The 8,249-nt window shown below is 38.5% G+C and overlaps 1 long non-coding RNA gene across 1 annotated transcript; it reads right to left on the bottom strand.

The window, feature by feature from the left end:
* Positions 1–3,081: 3,081 nt before the first annotated feature.
* Positions 3,082–7,964, bottom strand: LOC136291786 (uncharacterized). Its single transcript, XR_010721719.1, has 4 exons — positions 7,844–7,964; positions 6,613–6,688; positions 5,145–6,229; positions 3,082–4,685 (listed from the first exon to the last, which is right to left on the bottom strand). It is a non-coding gene; the product is annotated as an uncharacterized lncRNA (long non-coding RNA).
* Positions 7,965–8,249: the final 285 nt, after the last annotated feature.

Here is an 8,249-nt window from a genome sequence, read left to right on the forward strand (position 1 = left end):
GAGCACTCACACTGTAGGGTGTTTTCAGTAGGAATTCCCAGCACCAAATCCATTTCAGAAAGGATTAAACTGATCATTGCATGTAAGCAGGTCCCCATTTTGCTCACGTAATCAAAAAATTGGAAGACCAGCAATGGGAAAATGTAATGGGCAAAAAAGCCTTCTCCCTCTTAGAGGAGATGCCCTGTTTGGATGTGCAGAAGGCAACTGTAGACAGGCCCTTTCAGCAGCAGCTTGTGTGTGCTGACCCAAACTTCCAATTAGTTGGCTCCTCATCTCTTGTCTGTAAGCATTCCCAGCCCAGAGACAGACATCCTTGGAGCACATGGTCCTTTTAATTCTCACTAGTAAATATATTTTGATCTTGGTGGAGTCAGTTTTCCCTCATAATTTCCATGCACATGAGAGGGTACTCTCAGCCACCACAATACTCACAGCCATTAGCTCTGGCCAGCTGCAGTAAATCCTCCCCAGTTCAGTCAGCTTATTACTGGAATGAAACATCAGCTTCATTCTATCATCTCTTTGTTCCTCAAGTGTATAATTACAAGTCAACTGAGGGTCATACGTTACCATAACACCAAAGAAGAGAAAGCCTGATAAGAGCCAGAAGAACGACTCACACTGATTTTAAAGGGTTTTGCCTCAAATCTTCAACAGCTCTCATGCTGGAGAAGTAGATGCAGTCCACAAGGTTGAATCACAGGAGGAGAAAACAGGAAAGTGGCAGCAACTTGGACATCGTTTAGGAAGCAGTGCTTAGTGTTTCAGTCTCCATAAGAACCGTGAAGGAGACACACTGGGTACTTCAGTGTGTTTGTGTTGCTCAAAGTATTAAGAACAGCAAGAGCAGACCCCCTTCCTGAGGGTCTTCCCCTTTCAGCTTTGATTTCTGGTGTGACATTAACTTTTAAAACATCAGCACAGTCACACTTAGTCTTTATTAAAGGCCTTGGTTTAGGCATCAGTACATCTCTTTGGAGACCAGCTACTTTAAAACAGCTCTAACATGGTCATGGACAACAGTGGAATTGTCAGGGAGAGGCTGACCTCTCTATCACGCAATGTTAGAATATTAGAAAAAATATTCAAAAGGGACTCCTCAGCCATTCAAAAGCAGTCAGAAAACTAGTATTTCAGCAAAATAATGCATTGCAGCACATATGATTTATTTGTGGCTGTCTGTAGATACAGGATTAGTTTCTACTATGTGTACAAGAATTTTAAACCACAGTGGTGATCAAATTTTCCCAGCAACACCTTTAGGACTAGATAACAGCAAACCACAGTAGAGGTCAATTAGGGTCTAAAATTACTTGTGTCACTAAAGTTCATGCTTAGTGCTAGTGTATATGCATGTGTTCGCAAATGAACAGCCTAATCCTTTTATGTTGTCTGGTACTCCCTAGTCACTCCTGAAGCCAGTATTTAATTTACACATTGTGATCTTGGTATTCAGTATGATTTGCAAGTTTCTGAGGAAAGTTCTCACCATCAGTTCTCCACAGTACCTCACCTTTCAGACATTAAAAAATAATAATTTTAAAACAGGAAGTTGAAGGGGTAATCTTTTCACTGGCCTGACCAAAAATTAAAATGAGAAAGCATTGGAAAATCATGCTTTATACCAAGCCATGGAAAAGAGACGAAGGTCAAATCATATCTGGAAATTCTTTCAGACATCCTGCAAAGGTCATACATGATAATGTTGTTTCTGGCTGTTTTTTTCACTCTGGAAAGAGATGTGAGCAGACCTTGGTATACATGCACAGGAAAAGGTAATGCAGCTCTGCACTGGCATTCAGCCATCTGTGATGTGCTTGTATGCCCTTACTAGAAATTGCATTAGTTATTTAAGCTGATCCCATGGGAGATGGATGCTGAAAGAAGTAATACAACATTTTATTCCTTGCTGTCACCTGCATGGTGCCACACAGTCTCTTGTCTCTGGAGCATTTCTGATGCTTTACAGAGATGTTCTGTTCTGCGGACTTCAAAAATAACCACATGTGTTCACTGTACCCCCTTTTGGCTTGTGGTCCTTCTCACGAAACCTCACCCTCTCTGTGTCCTTCCTCTTTTCAAATACATCCATCATGTGACTTTCTTTAAGGCTTTCTCCTCCATAGCCCTATACTGCTGGTTATTGACAGGTTACATAAAACCCCTGTGTGCCAGTTTGACAGAGAGAAAAAAGTGACATAAAAAGCTGAAAGGCCTTGGGGCAAAACTGAGTTAACCCCACGGATTGTTACACTTAACTTCTTTACACATATCCATATCTCTGTCTTCCTCTTTTTCTCTCTTATTTACTAAAGACATTTTATTACACTTCATTACTGCAAAAGATTGAGCAATATTTGGCAACATTCATATTTAGTAAATATTCAAAACACTGTATTTGTTCTTTTTTGCATTTCTCTGGATATAAGTGTTTTTTCACACTTTGGAGTGGGAGCATGCAATTCTATACTATACATGCTAAAGAAAATACTACATTTGTATTACCAGACCAGCTGGCAAGGTCATTCTGAAGAAAGAAACTTAAGGGATGGACACCAAATTAAATTACTATAAATAAATTCTTGCTAATCCAGTAAAAGAAATACAAATATGCAAACCTGCTATGCCCGAACAAGGTGTAATAATCAAGTAACAACATTTGTCAGTGCCACTTCAGTATTGCAGAACTGGCTCAGGAAAGCTGTGGGAAACACACTGAGGGCTAAGTAGTTGCAGTTACCGTGGACAATAAATAGTAAACAGTTGGTAATCGCCTAAAAACAGGTGCCATGAGCCACTAAATTAGCTCGGGGGCCAAATTCCTATTAATTTAAGAAATATTTTAAATATATATATGTAATCATAAAAAATAAAAAATACGTAAAAAATATATATAGAAATAACATCCCATATTTAGTATATACTTTCATTCCAGATATTTGACACTTGACTGGAAGAACCACACCTAAATGTACTAAGATTCCATTAGGGTATCTGTTACAAGCAATGCCCCTGTTATACCATCAGACAGGGAAATCAAATTCATTTCATGGTGTCCAAAACATTCCAACTACAGGACATGGTTTGTTTGTTTATTTTCACAACTGACACAAAGGAAATCCATGAAATTCTGTATTGAAGGGAAATCTTTCCCAAGATCTAGTTACAAAAAGAAATTCTCCAAACTGTGTGTGGCCACATTCCCAGCTGTACCATTGTTCATTAGATGTAACTAAGGAGGAGGCTGAGGATGAGATCCATGAAAAACCAATGCATTTCTCCTATCCTGGGGGCAGTTTTTCACCAGCCCTGCCCTTCCATAGATGAAAGCAACCCAAAGGCTCTTCTAATCTATACCAGCTGCTTCACCAAAGCCTCATGTTGGTCAGGACTTGCTGCAACACACCAAGGTCAGGTTCCCTTCTCCCTCTCCCCTGCTGTAATCTCCATGTATAAAGGTTGGCATAAAGCATGAGGCACGAAAACATCCAACATGGGAGGTGTGCACAGAAAGCATCACTATGCCAGAGAAGCCCGACTGCTTCCCTGAGTCCTCTTAACACAGCAGCAGTGAAAAGGGAATGAAAGGGAGACCAGACCCCATCTTTGTGCCTATCAGATCTGTTTAATCTTATCCATGGCCCCAGTTCACAGTGGTCTTCAACACAAGTCTGCAGAAATTACCTCCTCAAGACTAACAAGAACATGACCAATGAAGACTTATCATAAATCATAGCCCACCACTGTCCCCTGGGGATTTTACTTTCTGAATATCTCAGGATTTATGAAAATCATGAGTTCATAGTATGCATTAAAAGCAAAATTTTTTAAAAAAAAGCGTGCTAACTTAGCACAATTCAGCAAATGTAAATGGTGCAATGATTGAAAGGCTGGTTTTGTTCTGGAATTACAAGGTAATCCAATTCTGCAAACCAAAGTTCACCTTGGAAATAGGGGACGGGGTGAGATGGGCAAAGTCTTTCTGGGAGCCTGATGCCAAGATTTTGTAAACCCAGTGACAGCAAAGTCATTGCTGCCTGCTTAACAGATCAGAGCCTGCAAATCCACACAGCATGAAGCATTTTTAATTCTCTGTTCCTGCAATCTACATCGTATTTATTACTAGTCTGAGCAGGGGGGGTGGGGGAGGGGGAAACAAGAATAAAATCAAAATGCCACAAAAGGCACTGAATTTCTAGTGAGAAAATAACATTTCAGTGCAGAAAGTTTCTGAAGATGAAAGAGTGGGAGCAAAGCCCAGTGGACCTTTGCATGCCAGTAAATTATTTATCATCAAATGGTCACAACTGCTTCTTTTAAGACATGATCAAAACTTATGAATTACAAAGGCTTATGAAAAGGTTTACAGTTCATTGTGAGATCTTCTTTAGAGTACTCAGCCATATAAACTCCATCAGAAAAGTGAGCACATGTGGTAAACAGACAAAAGAAATTTTAAAAGGTGGGGAGCATTAAGACTGAAGTAATTTTAAAACTGTGCAGATTAACTTCTTTCTTTTGCTTTCTGCTGCTGTATTGATGTGCTGTTGGTCTCCAGGAAAGCCTGATATTCCTACCCTGAACTATGCAATAGGGAAATTCTGCTTTTTCAAAAAGTAGGAAAATCACAAATGCTATATGGTAGAAGAAAACAGTTCTTGTTCTTATTTGGTCATTGATATCTGTGGGGAAACAAAACAAAACATCCAAAGCAGTGAATTTATGCTTACAGTGAGTGCAGATTAAAAGAGAAATGACAACATGAAAAAAAAAATTGCCACTGAAATTAAATTTCCACAAAAAGTAGTCTTTTGTATCAACATTTTCTGTGTTTTGCTAAAAAAACCCCAAAGATGCCCAGAAGACACAAACATTAAAATCTTCATAAAGTTTTCTGGTAAAAAGTTGTTGAATATCAAACCTTTAAAAGCTTGACAAAATGCTTTTAAAATTCAAGCTTTACTTTTTTGAATTGTTTAGTTTAGTTGTTAAAAACCTTTTTCATAGAAAATTAGTACATTAACTACTACTCCATGTATGTATTCGTTCCATGGAGTAAAAACAGATCCTTCTCAGATTCCTAGGCTGATAGAAATCCTGTGGGTGTAAGAGTCTCCAGCACTAGTCATTTCATGACCTACCTCAAAGACTGGGCTCCACAGTGACATTTAGTCTAAAAGGTTTTGCTTAGAAGAGGTAAGCCCAGACTTCCATGTTTAAACACAGTTCATTCCATCAGAAGATCTCCTGCCAGTATCCAAAAATAAGTCAAAACCCAATCTTTCTTGGATTGAATACAAGACACATCCCTCTATATCTCTATGAGAAAGCAAAAATGCTGGATGGCCAAACTCAAGTACCATGTTCTCATTATTCAGGAACAGAAAGTACAATCAAGTAGGGAGATACTGGGAGTATGGTGTAATATACTCTTTTTTTTTTTTTTCTAAGTGACTGTGCACTAACTACCAACACAACTATAAGAAGTGAAGAATAAGTTATATCTTTGAAAAAGTGCCCAAGTGAACCCCATTTTATACAAACTATGCTGAAAAGACACAAATGCAGATTGATTCTAAATACGTAAGGATGACTATTTTTTTATAAGCATTAATAAAGGAGAAAAATAAACTATTTCTTATTCCTGCTGTTATCTGCAATGCCCTGAAGTGAATGAATACCATGGCTCCTGCCCAGGATCCCTGTTAAAACAAATTCCATTTGTACACTTAAAAATCAGTACAAGGGACAAAGCCTGAAATGTGAAACATCAAACTTTCTGTTTAACTATTCAGATCTGGCATGCATACATATGGCTTTTAAACCCCAGCTTGTCCCTAGAGCGCATCATAGCAGCCAAAAGATTGTTCCAATTAACACCTGCTACTATTGGTCCCCAAGGGTCATTCTGAGATCTCAGGATCTCAGAGCAAAGAACAACCTCAGCAGCTGTAAAGGAAAGGGGACTGGACCTTACTACACAATCCTTGCTGTGAGAGGGGAGAGATCCTCTAGTGTTTGGAAGAACTGGGTTAAAGGAAGCCTTGAGACAAGGGAAAGTGACAAAACACATTTTGCAGTACAGAAAAGTCAGGTCTGTGATACATCTTTTGCTGCACATAGTGAAAATAATTGCAAAAGCTTTCCATTTTTGTCAGCTTGTTCAAGTGATCCAGTCTTTGCAAGAGAGATTCCTCTTTGGAGACAGGAAAAATTCCCAAAATTTCTAAGAAAAAAGATGAAAATTGATAAGTTCATTTGAGAGAAGATAGTTGAATTTTTTTGTCCTCACAAGAGCAAAAAGTAACCTTTCCTATAGCAATCCAGGTCTCTGAAAGTTCACTAAAATGATCTTTCCATCTTCCCATGCTATACAACCACCAATCAATGTAGCAACGTATTTCCAATTAACACTCTCAATGCCCCAAGTCCTCCTCTCCCCCCACAGCATTATCCTGCAGACTTTTAGTCTCCCATATCCCACTGCTCAGTGCTTGGCAAGAAGTAAGTGAGGGGCAAGAGAACAGCAGGAGTCACGTGCCATCTGTCCATGGTATTATTTTGTCTCTTAGTGATTAATGGGTCTCAGAGAAGTTCCCATCTACTGACCTCTCTCAGCCTTGGCAATCCTACTTGGAGCACTTTTATGAGAAGTTTCAAGCATTTCATTTCACTTAAGGAAAATCTAGAAAATTTAATAAAAAAAAAATAAAGTGAACGCACTGTTATGTTCTTGCAGACATTTATCTAATGACTAATGTTATCCGTGTATATACAAAGTTATACAGAGGCATAAATGTTTCAAAATCTGATCCAAGTCTGGTAAACCACTTTCAAAATCAGGAAATTCCAATGGAAAGGTTAGCTACATTTGCATCTGTATCATTTTCTGTTCTTGCTTCCATTTTTGGTGAAAATTTTAATAAAATCCTAGTCCCTTAGTCTAAACTACAAAATAAACAGGTTTAAACTGTCATGGAGTCTAAGGCAAATGATGCCACTCAAGCAAGTAAGAGACCGTGGAGAGGAATTTTGTTTGCTCATATTGAGAATATTTTTAAAAAGATGAAGGGAAAAAATGCTTTATAGTGCAAGGAAATCAGACCCAAGTTTTGCAGAACAGCTGTGGTAAAGACCTCAGATCTGGGAAATTTCTTACTAAGAACCTTTCATCTTAAAAGTCCGTTTATAACATTGGACAAGTCTGCCTCTTTGAGCCTGCCTCAGCAGAGATGAGCTTCAGCAGAGTAAAGAAAACAAACAAAAAACTCAGAGGAAAATCAGACTGTAATGAACTATTCTTTAAGAATAACTAGTCCTCAGAGTACATCCAGAAACCTGTCAGAACTGAACACCAAACACCGCCTTACACATTGAAGCAGAATGTATTTACAGACATAATTCATAATTTTTAGCATATTATCAGCACTGATATATATCAGAGTACTTACTGTACTTGAAATTTGGCTCAAATACTATATTACATATGAAATGGAAAAAGAAGAAAAGGACAAAGGTGAATGAGAAGAAACAAATACTACAGAGCAGTTTGTACTTAACTACAGGCACTCTGTGCTTATTGTTCAGAGCCATTTTCCAGCTGCACGTGTGCTTGCAAGCAAGAACTTTCCTGGTACATGAGCACACCAGACTAGCTCCTTCTGCTGCTACATGTGCACCAACAGCCAAACCATTAATGAGACCTAGACAGACTAAAAATTTACCCCATTCAGTATTCTTAAGCCACCAGCGATTTGAGTTAGATACTAATGTTTTTTAAAGGCCTAGTAAAGATGAAGAAAACTCCCCAAACTTCCAGCAAGTTACCAGCATTTCATACCTTAGGTAGAACATGAATCAGCATCATCACAGCTTCACATTTTTCTCAAGGTTTAATTCTCTCAGCTAAGGAAAGAAAACTGTTCTTTTCTTTCACTACTGATGTACTTGGTTACTAATGAAGCACATGCAAAGCTAACCAACAAGAGTGTTAAATTAAAGACAATTTGAAAGATTAACAGCATTCAGCTGTGCTGCTGAAGGGGGATTATCTGCTTAGTGCCACACCCCAACTGTGCTGATTGAAGTGAAGATCAGGAGGGAAAGACCAAGCCTCAAAAGATAAATTCAGGTGCTGTTTCATAACACTTCCCTTCAACATCACCTGTTCTACAGATCTTAATAAACCCAAAATCCAAACACTAGGACCAGTCTCAAATAAATTCACTCAATGAAAGTTGTCAGCC

The sequence above is a fragment of the Chamaea fasciata genome, unplaced genomic scaffold (genome assembly GCF_029207755.1).
Source record: "Chamaea fasciata isolate MVZ Bird 193981 ecotype frontalis unplaced genomic scaffold, bChaFas1.0.hap1 SCAF_7, whole genome shotgun sequence".
Lineage (NCBI taxonomy): Eukaryota > Metazoa > Chordata > Aves > Passeriformes > Sylviidae > Chamaea > Chamaea fasciata.